This window comes from Schistocerca americana, chromosome 7, assembly GCF_021461395.2.
Source record: "Schistocerca americana isolate TAMUIC-IGC-003095 chromosome 7, iqSchAmer2.1, whole genome shotgun sequence".
Taxonomy (NCBI): domain Eukaryota; kingdom Metazoa; phylum Arthropoda; class Insecta; order Orthoptera; family Acrididae; genus Schistocerca; species Schistocerca americana.
The window spans coordinates 94,649,249-94,672,479 of NC_060125.1; the positions used below are offsets into that span (position 1 = coordinate 94,649,249).

The window sequence follows — 23,231 nt, forward strand, 5'->3', positions numbered from 1 at the left end:
ACACTGCTAACTATAGAGTGTGTGTGCTCCTCAGCATCACACCACTATCCCCAGCTACACAGTTACTTGTAGTGTCTGTGGATCAGTTTCCCTGACCACATAACATGATCCATATGGACTTTAGTTACTCTCAGTAGTCTTTCATAACTGCCAGTACTATAGAGTCATTCAAGTAAGAAAGCAGCAGCATGGCTTTGCTTTGTTTTTGTGATATATTCAGTCCAAAGATTGGTCTGAAACGCCTCTCCGTGCTAGTCTAACCTGTGCAAACCTCTGCATAACATAGAAGAATGCTGTGTGATGAGGTGTGGCACTGCATTTGGCACATTTAAGCCCAAATAACATGTCTTACACTTACTCGAACACATATGTTTTATGTATCAGACTCTTCAGAAAGATGTGCACTGCAAAATGAGCATATTTTTGGTTTTTTTTTTATGTCCTATCTCAAACGCTTGATGGAGGGCGGGGGGGGGGGGGGGGGGGGGCACTATATAGTGTTGCCCCAGTTCAGAAATATTGTATATCCTCAGCTGATGTGCAGAGCAATCAGAAGTATAGTGGGGAAGTGGGTAGTCTCCATTTGACCAGTGTTTACATTAGCGATTTTGTTTTTCCTCTTTGTTTACTGCTCTCATGTCAAATGAAAACAAAATGGATTTTTGTGGCCAGGAGCTATCAAGTGAAGTAAAATACATTCACATAATTACGGAAGGCTAAAATATGTTATTGGTTTCAGATTTTATTGTATTTCCACCTTTGTAACAGTCAAGCATTAATTGACTTGCAGAACAATGAAGTTATTTTTGTCAGTTTACTAACTAAATTTGGCTTTCATTAATCTTTTCTGCTGAGCCTGTTAATGTATTTGAAACGAAGTGTTTAATTCCACACTAGTGGCTAGTTTCTGTTCGCTGCATTTCAAGTGAATGTTTCCATCTTCTAGCAAGTGTGACATTATGTCATAATAAAGAACTAAACATCAGATAATATAGTACTGGTACTCCAAGAAAATTTTCATCCAGAAAACCACACTGAAAAGCTTAATATCAGGTCGAGGCCTACTTCATTGGGAATCTGGACATAAGAATGTGCACTTTAAGTATGCACTTTAAATGTGCACATTTTAGTATGGTTCACAAAATTCTGATGCTCTTGGAGCATCCTCTGATGTCTTGTTTCTTTTATGACATAATGTTAAGTCTTTTAATGTTTCACATGTACGAACATATGGGCTTCCTACGTCATCGTAGCTGGACAAGCACAGTGGGGCCTGTTATCTGGTGCTCTCTTGGCAACTGCTGAAACAACCTGTTTCTAACAGGTCGCAGGAAAATATTATGAATGGGTGTTTGAAAAGTGTTACTTTTAAAGTAAATTTCCTTTTTCACATGTTGAACTATGTGCGAGAATGTATGTTGAATTCCCTGAATCACTGAGCGTTTGACTTGCATTAAAAACCAATTCTTGGATGACAAGCCATTTAGAAGACTTTCGAGCCCAGAAGATCAGACATTTATGTCATTATTAAAAATTTTACTGGCACATTTGTGTGATATAAAGTAAAACAAGTGCAAAAAATGTGAGACCTTAACTTTTCCCGGTGAATTGAATGTTCAAATAACTTACGGGTCTGCTGCCGGGTGATGTCGTCGACCACCGCCGATATTTCGACAAGAGCACACCCTGCCATTCTCAAGGCACAAATGCAAGGAGGAAGCAGTGTGCAAGGAAATTTAATACCTCGGTTCACAGAGGAGAAACAAGGAAGATACCACATACAGAACAAGTGTCAACGCAAACAAAGATAACCAACATCAGAAATATCGATAGTGACTATTATCAACAGGTGAGGTAGCACTTTGTGAGATGGTGGGTGACTAGAGGGAGAAGGCGTGGGAGATCTATTTCTGTACAAGGTTGGGAGGGTAATTATGATCTGTGCAAGCCTCAGTGAGACCCTTGGCATATTTCGAGAGGGACTGTTCATCTCTACAGATTCGATGGCCGTGGGTGGCTAGGCTGTATGGAAGGGACTTCTTGGCATGGAGTGGGTGATAGGTGCCGAAGTGGAGGTATTGCTGGTGCTTGGTAGGTCTGATATGGACAGAGGTACTGATGTAGCCATCTTTGAGGTGGAGGTCAACATCTAGGAAGGTGCAGCCTGAGATTTTCACTCTGCCGCGGAGCGTGCGCTGATATGAAGGTGGTTTATAGGGTTGAGGAGGACCAGGTGAAGCGAAGCGGGGCGAAGGCCTTGAAGTTCTGGAGGAATGTAGATGGGTTGTCCTCACCTTACCTCATAATATTGCCGTCATTCCTTCCTATCCTTTTCATAATATTGTCATTATTTAATCCTGAATCTTCCATTGTTCAACATATCTTTAAATGTTTGATCAAACTTGCTTGCCATATTGGTAAAATTTTGATTGAGATCATCTGACATATTTGTAGACACGTGTTTTAAAATTTGTGCGATCTCATTCTTGCCACTTGGCAAGAGTGAGATGTTGTTTCTGGATTTGTGGCATCTTCTTACCCGTAAACATTTTGTGTTCATGTGACCCTGTTCTCAGTTACTGAAAATATTTCCCATCATTTCATTACTTTCTTTTCTTTTGAGATGTTTGAATATATATGTTCATCTTTAGTACATTAATTATTGTTTGAATTACTGCAACTTATATTCAGTTTTCACCTAAAGTTCTTGCATTCTTTAGCTGGGTCTGTGTAAGTTGATCCATTACACATGCAGTAGTCTGGAAGTGGTAGCTTTGCTCGCCTATCTTGGCCAAATACGTAATGCAATTTTGTAAATGTCTCCATGCAGTGCCTTAGTATTGTCACAGCTCCATGTAGGGGTATTGTTTTCACCCATAGCCATTTGCGCAGTTGAAAGATTGTAACAGTGCTGCAAGCTGTCAGGGATATTCTTAGACTGTCTTGACTACATTTGTGTACAACAAAATGGCTGCTGTTCCTAGAGCACAAATTAAATGACACAATAATCACTCCATATTTACCGATTAATTTTCACGCAAATGATGCTATGAAAAAATGTTAGGAAAGTAATTTTGATATTGCTAAAATGAATGACAGCAAGGATCTGTTGTTGTTCATCCTAGATATAGAGCATTAATGATTACAATAATTGGTAATACTTGGTCCTACCTTGTCTTCTGCTGATGTGAATATTTGCATATTTATGTAATTTTCTTTTCAGTTATGGTTTTTATTTCATTTTACTGTTGCTTTGTAAATTTCTTTCTGGGCTCTTATTATTATTGTTTTCTTGAAGATCATGCATCATGCAACAAAGAAAATGTACATCACTGTTATGTGAATGATGCAATTTTTTACAATAGTATGAATAATAGCAATTACAATATCCGATAGGCACAGTCTCTGTGAGGTCACCAGTGTACTGAATAAAAAAAATAATAGGTGTGATTACAACTGTTTTAAGGCAGTCCTCACAAATATTGAAAGAAACATCAGACAAAAGTTTTACAATGTTGACATTTATGTATATTGTCCTTTCTGGATAAATGTTGTTGCCCATAGGCTTGAAAACAGTAAATAACGACTTTTACCTCTGCATTTTGTAGTATTTCAGTTCCTGTGAGTTGATTGTGGTTCCCCTAACACATCTTGTACTTTTTCTGTGTAGTCTGGATTCAGCAGTTGCACGTGATTTTGCGTTGTACCATGTTGTGATTTTCGTACACCAATAATTCTTTCTTCATACTTTCATTAGGGAAAAAAAAACAATATTGGCAATTATATTTTCCCACAAGGATTTTTATTGTTGTTGTTGTTGTTGTTGTTGTGATCTTCAGTCCTGAGACTGGTTTGATGCAGCTCTCCATGCTACTCTATCCTGTGCAAGCTTTTTCATCTCCCAGTACCTACTGCAACCTACATCCTTCTGAATCTACTTAGTGTATTCATCTCTTGGTCTCCCTCTACGATTTTCACCCTCCACGCTGCCCTCCAATACTAAATTGGTGATCCCTTGATGCCTCAGAACATGTCCTACCAACCGATCCCTTCTTCTGGTCAAGTTGTGCCATGACTCTTCTCCCCAATCCTATTCAATACTTCCTCATTAGTTATGTGATCTACCCATCTAATCTTCAGCATTCTTCTGTAGCACCACATTTCGAAAGCTTCTATTCTCTTCTTGTCCAAAATATTTATCGTCCATGTTTCACTTCCATACATGGCTACACTCCATACGAGTACTTTCAGAAATGACTTCCTGACACTTAAATCAATACTGGATGTTAACAAATTTCTCTTCTTCAGAAACGCTTTCCTTGCCATTGCCAGCCTACATTTTATATCCTCTCTACTTCGACCATCATCAGTTATTTTGCTCCCCAAATAGCAAAACTCCTTTACTACTTTAAGTGCCTCATTTCCTAATCTAATTCCCTCAGCATCACCCGACTTAATTAGACTACATTCCATTATCCTTGTTTTGCTTTTGTTGATGTTCATCTTATATCCTCCTTTCAAGACACTGTCCATTCCATTCAACTGCTCTTCCAAGTCCTTTGCTGTCTCTGACAGAATTACAATGTCGTCGGCGAACCTCAAAGTTTTTATTTCTTCTCCATGAATTTTGATACCTACTCCGAATTTTTCTTTTGTTTCCTTTACTGCTTGCTCAATATACAGATTGAACAACATCGGGGAGAGGCTACAACCCTATCTTACTCCCTTCCCAACCACTGCTTCCCTTTCATGTCCCCCGACTCTTATAACTGCCATCTGGTTTCTGTACAAATTGTAAATAGCCTTTCGCTCCCTGTATTTTACCCCTGCCACCTTTAGAATTTGAAAGAGAGTATTCCAGTCAACATTGTCAAAAGCTTTCTCTAAGTCTACAAATGCTAGAAACGTAGGTTTGCCTTTCCTTAATCTTTCTTCTAAGATAAGTCGTAAGGTCAGTATTGCCTCACGTGTTCCAGTGTTTCTACGGAATCCAAACTGATCTTCCCTGAGGTTGGCTTCTACTAGTTTTTCCATTCGTCTGTAAAGAATTCGTGTTAGTATTTTGCAGCTGTGACTTATTAAACTGATAGTTCGGTAATTTTCACATCTGTCAACACCTGCTTTCTTTGGGATTGGAATTATTATATTCTTCTTGAAGTCTGAGGGTATTTTGCCTGTCTCATACATCTTGCTCACCAGATGGTAGAGTTTTGTCAGGACTGGCTCTCCCAAGGCCGTCAGTAGTTCCAATGGAATGTTGTCTACTCTGGGGGCCTTGTTTCAACTCAGGTCTTTCAGTGCTCTGTCAAACTCTTCACGCAGTATCGTATCTCTCATTTCATCTTCATCTACATCCTCTTCCATTTCCATAATATTGTCCTCAAGGATTTTTATTAAGAGCACTATTATGCCTGCTTGATACTACGAGGTCTCTAGATCTCCGACAGAAGTTAATTAAAAAAAATTGAATGTAGACTACTTGTCATCTTTCTTTTACTATTTCACAGTTGTAGTTCATGTCCTTGGTTCTTATTACTCTGTGAAATTTACCAGAAGCTGTTACACGATAATAAAGTTTACCATCGAAACAAAAGGAAAAAATGACTTTCCTCTGTTTTTACATTTGAAAACATTGCAGTAACATGATTCATTTGTGATAAACAGTCAGAAAGCACAGGCTTGTCCTGTGTCTGCGCAACTTTTCTTTTCTTTTTTCTTTTTTTTAGTATATACAGTAAAGTAAAGTAAGTAAAACACGAGTGCCTAAAAATGCCAAACAGAATATTTGTACAGATAGGAAAAGTTAAAAAAGTAGCCTCAGTCATGCAAAAAAACACTGCGATTGGTAAGGGGAAGGCAGTCAATAAACATAATTTCGTCAAAATGATGGTATTGGTGAAACAAAGCCCAACTGTACAATGTACATTGTCTGTTAAAGATTTGTTCAGTTCCAGTATTAAAAAACGGCATTTCTCAAGTCATGAAATATACACACAATAACATTATACCTGTTTTTAACTCATGAGTCGGCGTTCTTTCCACTGAGGTATGAGGTATGCAGGATTTTTGTGATATTTTGATTTTTGATGCTTTTTTTAATAATGGTTTTTTGTTGAAAACAGTGTCTTTTATTTCAGATTGCTGCCATTTTGTTAAAAAGCATTTTTTTAAAATACACTAGACTCTTGCTAATCCAGCCATTCCTGGCACATGTGGGTGCTAGATTAGTGGAAGTGCTGGATTATTGAGTGTCTGAAACTTATTTTATTCATTTATTTTGTTTTTTATTTATTTTGAAAACATAGGGCATATAGTGTACTGTACTTTATTAAACCAAAGGATAAAATTTTAAAACATAGAAGATATACTTTATTAAATTCAAAAATACGTTAATTTTTAAAGAAAACTAAGTCCGTGAGTGTATACTGTACATAATTACACAGTTGTATCACTCACAATGAAACATGTCCCTAATTTTTAACTGTCACAATGATGGTAGGCGATGGTGGCATGCTTTATCACGCAACCGCTTTACAAGCATTACATCAGTACTGCATGTATCTGGTTGTTACATAATATACTCTAAGAAGACCTCAGCAACTTCAGCACCAGCAGTGTGAGAAATCTTCATGCTCTCTCCTACTGTGTCCTGTTCTTTATCACTTTTATCATTACTTTCTTGCACACTTTTGATTATTTCTTCGCCTGCTAAAGTTTGGTCCCCTATCACAGTTTTCCTCATTCAGCCATTTAGTAACACCTTCATCATCAATTTCTTCTCCTCCTGGAAGGTTGTGGAACATATCAGTGTACAAAGTGTTGTGGATTGGCAAGACAGCCAACCCACTATTAGAGGAAACCGAAAGGCACGCGTTTTAGCTCACGCAGGCTGGCGTGAGGTCTAGAACAGGTCAAGGAAAGGAGACTAACAAAAAACGTACGTAGCTGCTGGATGACTTAACTTTAATCCATAATTGGTGAACATCGCTCTTGATGGTACATGTTTTACAGCATCAATAGTAACTGGTAATGGCGCCTTGCTAAGTCGTAGCAAATGACGTAGCTGAAGGCTATGCTAACTATCGTCTCGGCAAATGAGAGCATATTTTGTCAGTGAACCATCGCTAGCAAAGTCGGCTGTACAACTGGGGCGAGTGCTAGGAAGTCTCTCTAGACCTGCCGTGTGGCGGTGCTCGGTCTGCAATCACTGATAGTGGCGACACGCGGGTCCGACGTATACTAACGGACCGCGGCCGATTTAAAGGCTACCACCTAGCAAGTGTGGTGTCTGGCGGTGACACCACATTCCTCCCCCGCAAATCGGCGGACGGTTGTGGCATAAGACTTCCACCCGCCGGGGGAAGGACCCCATGTTGACGTATGCGACGAGGTGGGGAGCCTAACAACAGGCGAGGCTGTGCCACCCGCACCCTGCCATTCGGACCGAGGGGAGCTAGGAAACACTTGAAAACCTGCTCCAGGGTGCACGTCAGCATGCGGTGTATGCGCCCGTAGAGAGACAGGAGGGGCCGAAGGGTCGATCTCCATCGGCCGGGGCACCCGACGGGCGAAGACGACATATGGTCCAGAGCGGGCAAGAGTTCCATGTCGGAGGACAACTGGTCACAGGTAGCGATCGGCAGTGCGTGACCCAGGTAGGCACCTGGCGGTTGCAGCGACGCGTCCACTGCGGGCGTCGCCGGCGGGTGAACAGGCGGCAGCAGCGGCGGCGCGTCGCCATGGGGCAACATGGAAGGCAGCGTTGGTAACACCTGGGGCTGAGGCGAGCCGGTACATGGGCCCCCAGGGCGCTGACCGGACGGCACCGTCGCTGAAAGCAGATGGGGAGCGGTAGATCTGGTGCGACGACAGAGGCGCAGCTGATTGAGATGCCGATGCACCTCACCAGAGTCCCCCGAAACCAGATACATAGCGCGGCCGAGGCAGCGAAGAATGCGCCCTGCGAGCCAACGCCGTGAACCTCGATAGTTGCAATAGTAGACAACGTCGCCAGGGGCAAAAGCAGGTGTCTGCCGCTGCACAGGAACCTGATGCGGCGGATGTAGCAAAGACATCAAGGTTCGATGAGGACGACCGTGGAGCAACTCAGCCGGCGAACGACCATCTCGGGGCTGAGAGCGATACGAGGACAAAACACGCGTCCTCCCGAGAATGCGAAACTTTCAACTTCAACATCTGTGACTTGATAGTCCTGACCAAATGTTCAGTGGCACCGTTTGACTGTGGCAAAAACGGCGCGGACGTCAGATGTTGAATACCATTGGCCTTGCAGAATGACTGAAATTCTGCGTACATGAATTGTGGGCCATTGTCGGAAACAATAGTCTGTGGAAGACCTTCAATGCTAAAGATAGTGAATAACGCTTGGATGGTGGCAGATGACGTCGTGGAAGACATCCGGACAACAAAAGGAAAATTACTGAATGAATCTACCACAACCAACCATCGAGCATTCCAGAATGGACCAGCAAAATTTATGTGTAAGCGTTGCCAAGGGGAAGTGGCTTTTGGCCATGCAAAGAATTTCCGTGGTGGTGCTGATTGTTGTTCGGCACACACCATGCAAGAAGATTACATATTCGTAATTGCGGCATCGATTCCGAACCAAGTACAGTGCTGACGAGCAAGTTGTTTCGTTCTCACTATACTCCAATGTCCTTGGTGGAGAAGCCGTAAGACAGAGGACTGTTACGAACGTGGGACCACGATCCTGGACTGATCATTATTAGAACGCAACAGCAAAACACCACGTCATACAAAAAGTCTCTCCTTGTGAGCGAATAATCGGCGAACCAACGGATCCCCGATCCGTGACTTTGACAAGAGCCATTGAGTAGCAACGACACGCAGAACGGTAGCCAGGACAGGGTCAGCAGCTGTGGCTGTAGCTACACGACGAAAATCAATCGGAAACGATTCGACCACATCATCGGTTTCCGAATCAATGAACATGCAAGCAAGTTCGGAGGAATCGAATGCTCTATCCTCAGCAACATGCAAACGGGACAACGCATTGGCGTTTCCGTGCTGAGCAGTGGACCGATACAAGATATCGTAGCAGTACTGCGAGAGGAAAATAGACCAGCGAATGAATTTCTGCGCTGTATGTGGAGGTACAGGCTTGGTCGGATGAAGAAGCGATGTCAAAGGTTTGTGGTCTGTGATGATGGTAAAGTGATGACCATACAAGAAATCATGAAACTTTGTAACACCAAATACGAGAGCCATTGCTTCTTTCTCGATATGTGAATATTGTCTTTGCGCCGACGAGAGTAATTTTGACGCAAAGGCAATAGGGCGATTGTGCGAACCATCTTTGTGCGCAAGCACAGCACCGATCCCGAAATCCAATGCATCCACCATCAACAAAAGGGGCTTCCGGGGATCGAATGGCGTAAGGCAAGTATTGGAAATCAACGCCAATTTCAACTGGCGAAGGGCGCGTTCGCATTCCGTCGTCCAGACGAACGGAACACCGTTACGGCGTAAGCAATGAAGCGGAGCTGAAATGGAAGAGGCGTGTGGGATATATTTATGATAGTAATTTATTTTTCCCAGCACACTCTGTAGCTGCTTCAAATTCTGCGGCGAAGGCAAGTCTTGTATGGCACGGAGGTGCTCTGGACTGGGATGTATGCCTTGGGCATTGAGTACATGTCCCAGATAAGGTAAGTCACGAGCAAAAAACACGCATTTGTCCTTCCGCAAGTGAAGACCATTTTGTCGCAAGACCTGAAATAATGTTCTGAGATTGGCTAAATGTTCTTCCGTCTTTCCGGAGATCACAATATCGTCCAAATAGTTTGCTGCAGTAGGGACCGACGCACAAACAGTTTGTAGATATTGCTGAAACAATGCAGGGGCGGATGAACACCCGAATGGCAGTCGTTGGAATCGATACAAACCAAGATGCGTGTTAACCACCAAAACGCGCTGGGATTCTTCGTCCACCGATATTTGCGAGTACGCATCTGCTAGGTCCAACTTTGAAAAATATTTACCCGGGCACAGTTTGTCAAAAAGATCTTCCAGGCGGGGTAAAGGAAAAGTTGCAGTCACTAGTTGTGGATTCACTGTTGCCTTGAAGTCCACACAAAGTCTCAATTTTCTGGAAGGTTTTTGCAAAATTACTAAGGGTGATGCCCAGAGAGAAGCCTGCACACGTTCAATTACACCTTCTGATTCCAAATCGTGTAATGTTTTTGCGACCTCATCACGCAATGCGTGGGGAACATTGCGCACTCTGAAAAATTTCGGTTGCGCGTTTACTTTCAGTTCCAAATGTGCTTTATAGTTCTTAACGCAACCGAGGCCCGGTGCAAAAATGTCTCCAAACTCTTCACATAGACGAGAAACACTGTCTGAAGGCACAGTCTGGTTCACTGATAGGACCTGATTGACTATAGACAAGTTAAACAACTGAAACAAATCGAAACCAAACAAGTTCACTGCAGAAGAAGAACGAAGGACGTACAATGACACAAGTTTTGTTTGTCTCTTGTATGTTGCAAGAAGGCTGCACTGACCTAACACAGGGATCTTGTGACCTGAATATGTAGTTAGCTTAACATTTGCGGCACGCAACGGAGGTGTGCCCAGCTGTTTGTACATGTCTTGATTGATCAGTGAAACTGCAGCTCCGGTATCGAGCTGGAATGGTATCTCTTTGCCGTTAATGTCCAAGTCTACAAAAAGTTTATTGTCCTGCTGACGACAAGAGCGACTGTCTCGTGCAACATGAACTGACACTGGTACAAAATCACTTGCGACTTGACGGGAGTTCCTGCGATGTCGACGCACACTATTTGTGGGACGAACACAGTCACTGTTAGAGAGAGTGGCACTGGGCGGAGTGGCATGAACTTTATGAATTTCCATGGGCGAAGTGTTGCGAGCCTGAGTATCATTGGTTCGATTCCGATTCCGGCGCCATGCAAAGGGCCTGGAATGGTTGTGAGTGGCTGATCTGAGCTTTTTCTGGCAAACACTCTGAACATGTCCTTTTTTATTACAGAAAAAGCAAATAGCTTGGCGTGACGGGCAATTCTAACGCGAATATCTAGTAGCATACCGCGGGCATGATTTTAGCACTGCATTTGCTTGCCTGCATGGCACACGTGGCTGAGAGCCTAGTGGCAGCTGCGTGGACGGGCGCGAGGGCTGTTTACTGTTCCGCGCAGTGCGCCCGGCGGGCCGGTTAATGGGACACACTGCTGGCGAAGTTTCAAATGATTTCTGAGCAAAGTCAAATGTGTCCTGCCGATCCAATATGTCCATCACTTGTTCAAGGGAGGGATTGACTAGTTTCAAAATCTGTTCCCGTATACGAACATCAGAAACGTTCTGTGCAATTGCATCACGTACCATAGTATCTGAATAAGGGAGACCACATTGACACTCAAAAGCACAATCCCTAGTAAGGCCTTGCAAGGTTGCAACCCACTCCCGATTAGTCTGACCTGCCGTACGTTTTGTATGAAAGAAGATATACCTTTTTGCAACTACATTGACTGATTCTTTGAAATATGCATCTAATGCAGACAAAATTTCTTCGTAGGACAGAGTTGCTACGTCACGTCGGGGAAATAATTTGACTATCACACGGTACGTGGTCACTCCGACAGAAGATAATAAGAAAGGCTGCCGCTCGTTACCTTGAATTCTGTAGGTGGCGAGATGGAATCCAAATTGGCATGACCACTCCGTCCAGCTTTCCAGTGCAGCATCAAGAGGACGAAAAGGTGGTGCAACTGCGTGAGGTGGCTGCATGAGCGGTAGATCGGCAGCTGCCGCATCGTTTTGCATTGCACGTTGACCCTGGACGAGCTGTCTAAGGGCATCCAGTAAGGCCTGCGTCTGCTGATTCTGTAAGCGATAAAATTCGGACAGTACATCTGGAGATTGTGACGAAGCCATTACACAAGTAAATCAGGGCACTATGGTTACGAACGCGAATTGGCCTCGTCGCCAAAATGTTGTGGATTGGCAAGACAGCCAACCCACTATGAGAAGAAGTCGAAAGGCACGCGTTTTATCTCACGCAGGCTGGGGTGAGGCCTGGAACAGGTCAAAGAAATGAGACTAACAAAAAACATACGTAGCTGCTGGATGACTTAACTTTAATCCATAATTGGTGAACATCGCTCTTGATGGTACATGTTTTACAGCATCAATAGTAACTGGTAATGGTGCCTTGCTAGGTCGTAGCAAATGACGTAGCTGAAGGCTATGCTAACTATCGTCTCGGCAAATGAGAGCGTATTTTGTCAGTGAACCATCGCTAGCAAAGTCGGCTGTACAACTGGGGCGAGTGCTAGGAAGTCTCTCTAGACCTGCCGTGTGGCTGTGCTCGGTCTGCAATCACTGATAGTGGCGACACGCGGGTCCAACGTATACTAACGGACCGCGGCCGATTTAAAGGCTACCACCTAGCAAGTGTGGTGTCTGGCGGTGACACCACACAAAGTAATTGATAATTCCGAATTGACTGGCTCATTGCTGTTGCTCCCTACTGGATCCAACTCAGCATCGATGGATGCCCACAATTTAGTCCAGCTTTTCATTATGGTAGTGCTCTCCACTTTATCCCATGCTTCGGAGCTTTGAATGATCTGTCTTGAACACGCCAAATAAGCTCTGTATGGTCAAGTCGTCCACGGCCGTATGGAACTCATCCTTGAGGGGCATGCGTAGGGACTCAGTTGTTCTCTGCCGTCTCCGAATTGGACGTATGTGGTTGACTCACAGCTATCTCCTTCATCGTGAGAACCCGCCCAAGTGTCGCTGTGATGCAGGGCTGACAGTGGTCCATCTTCTGATGGACTGTCCCCTTTTAGCCCCCTTGTGGCAGTCCTTCAATTTACCAGCTGCACTTCCTTTAATTCTAGGTGATGATGCCTCTATAGCTGACTCAGTTTTACGTTTTATCCGTGCAGCTGGGTTTTATCACTTGCTCTAGTGTGGGTGCTCTCGCATGATTCCTCAGGCTACACCCACTCCAGCAACTTTTAATTGTGACGTGGATACCAAAATAGTGTCTTTTATGGTAACAAGTTGTGTTGGTACCTCTATCAACGCTTTCCAGCTGGAGGTTCTTCATTTGTAGTTACGAGGTTGACCTTTTACCTGATCCATCAATCACTGTAGTCCGTTTTACTCTAGTCAACTATTAGCTCTGCTTCTTTTAAGTGTCCTCTATTTTGTGTTACTGCGGTGTTCATTTTAGCTCTGTACCCCTTGGTGTTCCATCCCTCTAGGTGCAGAGGCTATGCTTTTTCTGTATAGGCCTTTTACAAGTATGTCTGTTTGGAACTGGGGACTGATGTCCTCAATGTTTAGCCCCCATCAAACCCCAAAACCAACCAACCAACCACGCTTCGGCTGTTTTGAAAACTTAACATAACATGTGTTAATTGCTTTCCTCGCCTTCAGCATAGTCTCGATAGTCGTTTTCTCTTTCGTTGAGCAAGGAGACGAGAAGTGAATGTCGATAATGACATTCCAAAATTCCCTGACCCATGGGCTGAATTAGGGCTGTCACATTGGGTGGGAGAAAGAGTTCTTGTATACCATCAGACTTTAGAGAATTATCTGAAGGATGACTGGGAGCATTGTCAGTTATAAGGATAGCTTTCAGGGGAAGATTTTTCTTCTTTAGCTCTTTTCTCACTGCTGGTACAAGTGTTTCATAGAACCACCGAGAGAATATTTGTGTGTCCATCTACGCTTTCTTCTGAGCACAATACTGCACTGGTAGAGTATTTATGTCACTGTGTTGAAAACCACGTGGATGTTAGGATTTTCTAATCACCATAAGCAGTAGTTTATGACTCCAATTTGCATTACAACATGCAATTAGTGTTTTGTGCTGTTTCTGTTGCTTATAACCACGACCTTCCTTCTTGTTCTTGGTAGATAATCTTTTTGAAGGAAGCATCTTGTAAAAGAGTCCTGTTTCATTAGCATTATACAAGGCGTCAGCAATTAAATCTTCTTCCTCTGTTATTTTCTGTATCTTGCTTACAAACTCATCAGCATCCTTATCATTGGCTGAACGACTTTTCCCAGTGACTGTCAGCTGCCGAATGCCATGTCATTTTTTCCAGTCTGCCAAAATCGAAGATACATCAGTGACATTATTCTCAGAAAATGTTTGTTCTTGCAGATCGGAAATTGGAAACGTTAATATGATATTAGTAAACTGCAGGAGCACCCATGTTAGGGTCCCAGAATTGGTACCACTTATTAATGGTGGTTGTGGCCAGATAGTTTGTTAAAACCTGAAGTAAATAGCAAGTTCAGATTGGAAAATTTGTTGTAAATATAGATTAGATGCCAAAAGTGGTAGTGTATGCATTGCAGCAAAGAACTAAATAATAATTGGTGAAATTATCACAGATTTCAAATTTGAACGCGAGTCACAAAATGGTAATTCGTTGCTTTTATACTACCTGTGTTGGGAGCTTCTGGCAGTTTCCGGCGACTAGAGGAAGCCGTGTGGTGCTGGTGTGCAAGACTCACATGTCCCCTTCATCATTGGACTTACTTGGAGGTGCTTTGCCGATCTTCTTTTCAGGATAGCCAGCTGCATCGATCTCCCCAACTTCTTCTCCGAAGATATGATGCTGTTTGGAGGAATTTTCTCTACTCTTAAAATGATTTCTTACACTCGAGATACCTTTAAATCAATCCCACTATATTTTCATTTCCACAAACAGAACACCACATAACAGTTTTCATGTAAATGAATCATATTTCGTAACCCCAATGACTTGCGGTCTATCAGAAACTATTAAGTACTTTAACAATAAATACAGTTCCAGAAATCTCTCAGAGTTCTCGCAAGTCCACCATCAGCATCTCTAGAGAGTCAGTAAGTAAGTCAGTATCTTTTTCTTTTCTTAACATAATTCAACTGTTCACAATAATGACTGACGTAGCAACGTCACGGAGTAAAGCGCACTTGCTCCTTGTGCTGGGCATGTAGCTTCTGTGGTGAGTGTGGCAACCACATGCCCGCATTGATCAACCATCCACATTGTGGCATTCTCTAGATACATGTCCACCCTGTGCACACAAAAAACCAGCACGAGGTAGACACCCTCCCGTACTCACTTTTGTACATTGTGTTCGGGTGTTCGAGACGCTGGAAAGCTGAGGGTCTCTAGAATTTATGTGAAAATTCTCGAGGACCTACATATACCTCCCCTTAGCTCGAACACTCGATATTTTATACATATTCAACATGTACATTGACATCATACTTAATGACAACCCACCTCTCTTAAGATATTCATTTACTCCATAATTCTAGATATATATGTATTTTTCATAAATTCTTGAACTTCACTGGGTAAGCTGACTCTTTACTCCATTTTGATACCTTTGAAGAATATAAACCTTTATTTACTACTTCAATCTGCTTTATTCTTACTTCTGTATTTTGAGGACTCTCCTTTCAGTTCCCCTCATAAATTCCAGGTGTCATGGACCCTTAAACATTTTATCCTTTACCCTTTACCCTTAATCCTATATGCTGCTCCTTCCTTCGTTCGTACGGACTAGTACTGTTCTATACAGCTTTCTGTAGTCTGGAGAAACTCTGGAGAAAATTTATGAACCTGTTCTTTCTAACAACCATAAATCTTATTAACACTAGAGGTATTAAGAATTCAGACTTACCAGAATAATTCCTACCAAATATGTGATTTCTATCACTATACTGCCCTTTTTCCCTTAGCAACAGTACTTATCTCTTAACTATCTGCTGATCCTATGGGTAACCTTTCTCCTGTCGTTCTGTTAGGTACGCCCCTTTCTTCTCCCCATATTCTATGGCACAGGTCAATCCCCTTCTTGGTGCCCCTGCCCGCACAGTATAGGTCAGCCTCTCTTTGGTCTGCCTATCTGACCTTTTTTCCATTCATTAAAAGCTGGGTGCCCCCCCCCCCCCCCCCCCCCAATCCTTTGTTAGTTGGGAGTCGATGACGTGGAGAGAAATTTTAAGGAAAAGCTAGCAACCACGGACACCATAAATATAAGCAGTCTGGAGGAACAAGAAATAATCAATCTAGAAATTACCGATAGTATAATCTCCGGAAACGTTGCGACTGTTGCTTTTCCCAAATGTTATGATAATAACAATCTTACTGATGACTCATGGAAAGAATTCAAACTTGTCCATGACAAAGTAGAACATAAAATAAATTTACCTGCTGTTGGGTTACATAGTAAAGTGGAGATTGTTTTGTTGTGGGGAGACTTTCACACAAAATTTAACAAGAGGTACTGGTGTGCACTTGCTTAAGTGAGGTTAATGTCAGATCCATGGGATCTGGGTGGAGTCCTATCTGTTCGCCAGGGATTTTAACATTCTATGTTAATGGGCGGAGTGATGACCGTCGGTTCCTGAGTTGTTTTCGGTGTTACTTCCACATTAGTTTTCCTACACCGAATTCCTTTCAAATCTCCAACTATTTTGTAAGCTATTCATAACCTCTTAAACTAGCTTATCATGTTAGTATTTAAGTGACCGAATATGACTAAAAGATTGTGACTATTTTAAGAGAATCACGAAAAAACAGTGATCTCTAAACATAAAATGGAATGAACAGAATAGAGTATTATATTTAGGAATTATATAATATGAAGTGACTGAGGGAATAACTATTTGATTATAGCGTATAATTGTCTATTCAGTATAGAATATTTTATAACTTTTATGAGAGGTCATGTAGACAGGGAGGGTTTAGATCGATTTTGAAAGGGGTGGGTAGTGTAGATACAAACATGACTAATACTACACACACACACACACACACACACACACACACACACACACACACACACCCCGCACCTTTCAAACAACCCTCGCAGACAAGTGTAACTGATTCTTCACCATTTGCTGTTCCGTAGGAGTTGCTAAGATCTTTCTTTGGGTACTTCAAACGTGTAGGTGAGAATGTCCGTTCTGCAGGAGACGTTTAACATCATACCTCCTCTGGCTTCTCACTCAAGTACTGGCGAAGTAGGGATCCTGGGGAAGGGGGGTGGGAAGGGTTTCCTGTCTTTGTGGCTATCTTCTTTTACTTCCTCAATCTTAGCAATCGTTGCTATTTTTTTCCTTTCTTACTTCTCATCTGAGTACCGGTCTATCTTTCCCTCTTTCCGTATGCATACACTTCTATCGCTGAAGTCCTCCTTACTTTCCATGGTTTCCTATAACCTTCAACTTATTTTACATAAGTAGGTCGAAGAATCAGGCTACACAAATACACTCCCACGTACACCTAATCAAAGACGGAAACACAAACAATAAATAAGCATTCAGGGCAATAGCTTGTAAGAACCATCAAGTGATGTAGGGGGAAGTATGTGCACATGGTAAAACATGAGGACATGGTGTTATAGGTGATGGTTCTACATCGACTAATTCTAAAGCTATATATATATGTATATAAATAAGAATGACTTGACAACTTGTTGAATAGTGGGACATTCTGATAACCTAAGTAAAGATGATATACCCTTTGATAGCCTAAGTATATATAATAAGTAACGAGTTGTATATAGAGGTATGGTAGAGAGGTTTAAAAGTGAAGGACAAATGTAGGATATGAAATTAAGTATTAATGAGCAATATTGGAGATTAAAGTAGATTTTTTGATTTTACTGGATAATATTTAGTGATAGTATATGAACCATCTAAAATATCATCACCTCTAACTGTACTAGTTACGGTGCTATAGTCTTTGAACAGTTTCTTGATTTTTATTTTCTACTTGAACAATTATTGTCTTTCGCTCACTCGGCGTAGAGTTTAAGGCTGTGTCAGTGATCAGGTGTAGAATTGGCACCGGGAATAGCACAGGCACTGGCAGTGTCAAACGTTGGTTGCGGCTTTGGCGTCGGCGAGCGGACGCGAAGTTGGCAACGGCGAACGGCAGCCGTTGCAGTCAGCAACAGTGGCGGGTTACTGCGTCAGTGTCGGCGGCTGGTTACTGTGCCGATGGCGGTGGCTGGTTAGTTCGTGAGCATCGGCAGGTTACTGCGTCACCGTCAGTGGCTGGTTACTGCATGTGTGAGAATTGCTTCCTTCCCACACCCAAATCATCTTAATCGAAATATTTTCTTAATCTTCTTTTATGTAGTATTCATTAAATCATTCATCCCTTTTTCTGTTTGGGGTGCACCCAATTCTGCAGAACAGTTTCTCAGTCTTGTTACTGCTGGTTGCTATGGCAACTCTCAATACTTCTTGTCTCAATTCACTTCAAAAATTCCTCCTTTCCCGAGTCCTGATCACGTTGGTCGTCACGTTCTGGCGGTTTCCGGCGACTAGAGGAAGCTGTGTGGTGCTGGTGTGCAAGACTTACACGTCTCCTTCATCGTTGGACTTATTTGGAGGTGCTTTGCCGATCTTATTTTTGGGATAGCCGGCTGGGTCTATCTCCCCAACTTCTCCGAAGATATGATGCTGTTCGGAGGAATTTTCTCTAATCTTAAAATGATTCTGTACACTCAAGACACTTTTAAATCAATCCCACTATATTTTCACTTCCTCAAACAGAACACCACATAACAGTTTTCACATAAATGAATCATATTTTGTAAGTCCAATGACTCGCAGTCTGTCAGAAATTATTAAGTACTTTTACAATAAATACAGTTCCTGAAATCTCTCAAAGTTCTCTCAAGTCCACCATCAGCATCTCTAGAGAGTCAGTAAGTAAGTCAGTGTCTTTTTCTTTTCTTAACATGATTAAGCTGTTCACAATAATGACTGACATAGCACCATCACGGATTAAGGTGCGCTTGCTCCTTGTGTTGGGTGTGTAGCTTCTGTGGCGAGTGTGACAACCACTTGCCTGTGTCGATCAACCGTCCACATTGTAGCATTCTGTAAATACATGTCCACTCTGCGCACACAGAAAACCGGTGCGAGGTAGACACTCTCCCGTCTCTGTTCGGGAGGGTGGAAAGCCGATGGTCTCTAGAATTTGCGTCGAAATTCTCGAGGCACTACAAGCTGCAAATAGAACTTGGAGAATTTTGTGAATGAGTAATCATGCTATTGTAGTAGTGGGTGACTTCAACTTGCAAGATATAGAATGGAAGAGTCATGTGATCGAAACTGGAGTCAGAGACTGGAATTCATGTCATATTAGTCTGAATATCTTGTCCAAAAATTACTTTGAGCAGATAGTTTGAGAACCAACTTGTAAAGGTAATTTCTTAGACCTCTTAGGAATGAACAGATCCAACGTTTCGAATCAATTAACATTGAGGAGGGTATCGATGATCATAAGGCAGTGATAATGTCTATAACTACAAGTATTGTTAAGACAGATAGGAAAATATTTTTGCTTAGCAAGAGTGACAAGATACAAATTACTGAGTACCTGATTTGTCAGCAAAAATATTTATTACTGTGAATGAAGATGTTAAACTCAAGTGGAAAACATTCAGAAGCATCACTCAGTACGCATTAGAAAAGTATGTTCTGAGCAAGGTTGTAAGGGATGGGAAAGAATCAGCATGGTTTAGTAGCCATGTTAGAAAATGACTAAGTAAAGAAAGAGAGCGTCACCACAGATTCAAAAGAAGTTAAAGCCTAGCTAACAAACAAAAGCTGAACGAAGTCAAAATAAGCGTAAGGAGAGCAACGAGAGAAACCTTCAGTGACTTTAAAAGTAATGGTTTGCCTGCAGAGCTGAACAAAAATGGTAAGAGGTTTTGGCATTTGGTAAAAATCAGTTAGTGGATGGCCATCATCTATTCAGTCATTCTGTGACCAGATTGGCACTGAACAAAAGACGAGGGAGAGAAAGCCAAAATACTGAATTCGATCTTTCGAAATTGTTTCACCACAGAAGAGCATATCAAGATCCCTCCTTTCAATCATCGTATGAACATCAAAGTGGTAGGCGTTGAGGTAACTGATTGTGGAATAGAAATGCAGCTACAGTCACTTAGTAGTAAAACGCATCAGAATCAGATAAGATACCTATAGATTCTACAGAGATGCACTGGTCATCCCCATTTTTAAGAAGGGTCACAGGACAGATGCACACAATTATAGACATGTATCGCTGACATCAGTCTTTTGTAAAATTACGGAGCATGTTTAATGCTAATGTACTATGTCATTTTGGGAAGATGAAAATCTCGTCTGTAAAAACCAACACGGAGTCTGGAAACCGAAATCTGGTGAAACTCAGCTCGCTTTGTTCCTCTACGAGTTCCACGGTGCTCAGGTTGATGCTGTGTTCCTTGACTTCAGGAAGGCATTTGACACTGTCCTGCATTACCATTTTGTGATGAAAATATGAAATTACGGAGTATTGGACCAGATTTTCAACTGGATTTAGGACTTCCTTATAGATAGAACTCAACATTTAGCTCTTAACAGAACGAAATTGGCAGATGCAAAGGTAATTTTGGGAGTATCACAAGGACATATGACAGGACCCTTACCACTTATGACTGCTTAAGGTTCTTCACAGACGATGAGATTGGCCCTAAGAATGTAGCAATGCCAGAAGACTGTACCGATTTGCAAAAGGACCTGCAGAGAAGTTATGAAGGGTGCACTGGCAGTTGACCCTGAATGTAAATAAATGTAACACACTTCAAATACATAATGTACAATGATGACAAATTGCTGGAAACAGTTATCTACTGTAAAATATGTAGGAGTAACCAGCTGAAACGACCTTAAGGGGAATGACGACATTAAACAAACAATAGGAATAGCAGATACTGGACAGAAATTTATACGAAGAATCTTATGGAAATGTAACTCATTCATGAAAAAAGTGTCTCAAGAAGCATTTGTTTGACTGTATCCTGAATATTCTTCATCAACCTGGGATCCTTATCAGGTAGGACTGATAGAAGAGAGAGAGGAGATACAACAAAGAGTGACACACTATGTCAGGGGATTTGTTAGTCGGCGTGAGAGCATTACAGAAATGCTTGATAAAATCCAGCAGCAGACACTACAAGAGAGGCATTGTACACCAGAGACAGGTTTAGTATTGAAATTCTAAAAAAATACATTCCAGGAAGAGTTGAACAACATATTATTTTCTCCCACGTACATCTTGTGAGATAACCACAAGAAAGTTTGAGAAATTGGAACTAATACAGAAGCTTGCTGACAGTCATTCTCCCCATGCACCATTTGTGAATGGAATGGAGACGGCACAATCAGTTATTACTATCAGAAATACACACTGCCACACACCATCAGGTGTCTTGCGATATATTAAATGTTGATGTAGGTATGTTGTAAACTGATTTTTCTCTTTGATGGTGCATAGGTACAATAGCCCAAGAATAGTGAAATGCAGCTCAGTGTATGGTATATTTCCATATTTTGTGACAAGTTTGTTGTTACCTCTTGCCAGAAAAATGTTTTAATGTTTTTTTTTTCATTAGCACCATTTCACTTGGGATCTGTGTAAGAGACATCAGCGTCTTTCATTTCTATGTAAATATGTATTATGTATTCTTGTCATGTTCCACATCCTTGAGAATTTCCTCACTATGGAGAGTGCATCTAATATAATCATCTAATACTCCTTGGTGTTGTGACAATATTATGAAACAGATGGATTACTACTCACCATATAGCAGAGATTCAGAGTCGCAGATAGGCACAACAACAAGACACTCAAACAAGCAGGCTTTTGGCCAAAAAGTCCGTCATCAGAGTTAGACAGCACACACACACACACACACACACACACACACACACACACACACACACACAACCACAACCACACTCTCTGGCTGCCGAGCTGCAGACTTCGCAGGACATCTGATGGTTTGTGGTGGAACGTACTTCTGATAGGGCTAACTGATCACTCCGTCTGCATTCCATTCACAAAGGGTGCATGGGGAGACTGACTGTCAGTAAACCTTTGTATTAGCTCTCCGATTTGTGTGTGTGTGTGTGTGTGTGTGTGTGTGTGTGTGTGTGCGTGCGTGCGTGCGTGCGTGCGTGTGTGTGTATATGTGTATGAGTGTGTTTTCTAATTCTGACTAAGATCTTTTTGGCCAAAAACCTACTTGTTTAACAGTCTTTTTGTTGTGCCTATCTGCGACTCACTGTCTTCGCTATATGATGAGTAGCAATCTATCCTTTTCATTATATTGTCATTATTCCACCCTGGATTTTCCATAGTTTGGTTTCTTGGTGAAATTGCGATTGAATTTGACATGCTGAGGAATTGTGTTGCAGTTAATTGATTTCATGTCATAATTATGTAAATTTTGAAATTTGGCCTTGAAATACTTTTGCATTTCACACATACGCAACAGACCTAGGTGGCATACCTTCTCTTCTCGTGGCACCTAAATTTTCTTTTGCAATGCTATGTCTTTGTTGTGGCACTCTTGAATATATTTCTGTAGCTGCCCTGTATTTTCTGAAATTAGCCCAGAGCCTCAAGCAGTGCCCTAATATTGGTTTCCATTTTCAAAATACTGATATGTATCTTTATTGCACAATGACTGAACACATACACAATGTCAGCCAAACTTGCTAAAATGTAATACTGGTATATAGAAAAAATTGTTTTCACTTTATTGAAACTATGCCAGCCTGCTAGAGCAGAGACTAGCAAACCTTAAAGAAAAACTTTACCCTGTACCAATGTATCACTTTCTGTGAATCACTACACTTTTTAGGAATGCTGTGGGCACAGTTAGTGCACTCCTGCCTCTAAAATCTTAACACATATTCATCCTACAAAGCAGCTCAAAAGGAATCCACCTGTAGCGTTGCAAGATGTGCTGGCGTCTCAGATGTACTGGCAGCAGTTGTAATTGAGGTGACAAAAGCAGTTTGCCAGCTCTTTGCACTATGTACACAATACAGCTGCACCAGTAAATGCTGTGGTCAGTGATGACATGGTGTTGTCTGCTCTGTTTCTTTCCAAACATGGGTGTGGCCAGTGGCAATGGCACCAGTTGGACTCCTCGTATACAGCTATCAAATTATGTTAAAGAGACTCCTACTATGGATCTCAAAATTTCAAAAGCATTTTCAGAAAAGTGTAGCATTCTATCTGCATCACAGTTATCTATTTGTCAACTGTTTTCTGTTCCATTAGTACTGAATGCATTATAGTCCCTTACACATTAAGGCAATGTTTAATCTGGATGTTGACTTTTTCTTTTCTTCAGTTTCCAATTATTGCACT

The 23,231-nt window shown here is 41.9% G+C and overlaps 1 protein-coding gene across 3 annotated transcripts in view; it reads left to right on the forward strand.

Moving 5' to 3' along the window:
- The window catches only part of LOC124622447 (UHRF1-binding protein 1-like), a 442,870-nt gene that overhangs the window by 148,010 nt on the left and 271,629 nt on the right, over window positions 1-23,231 (forward strand). The gene's annotated exons all lie outside the window — the stretch shown is intronic.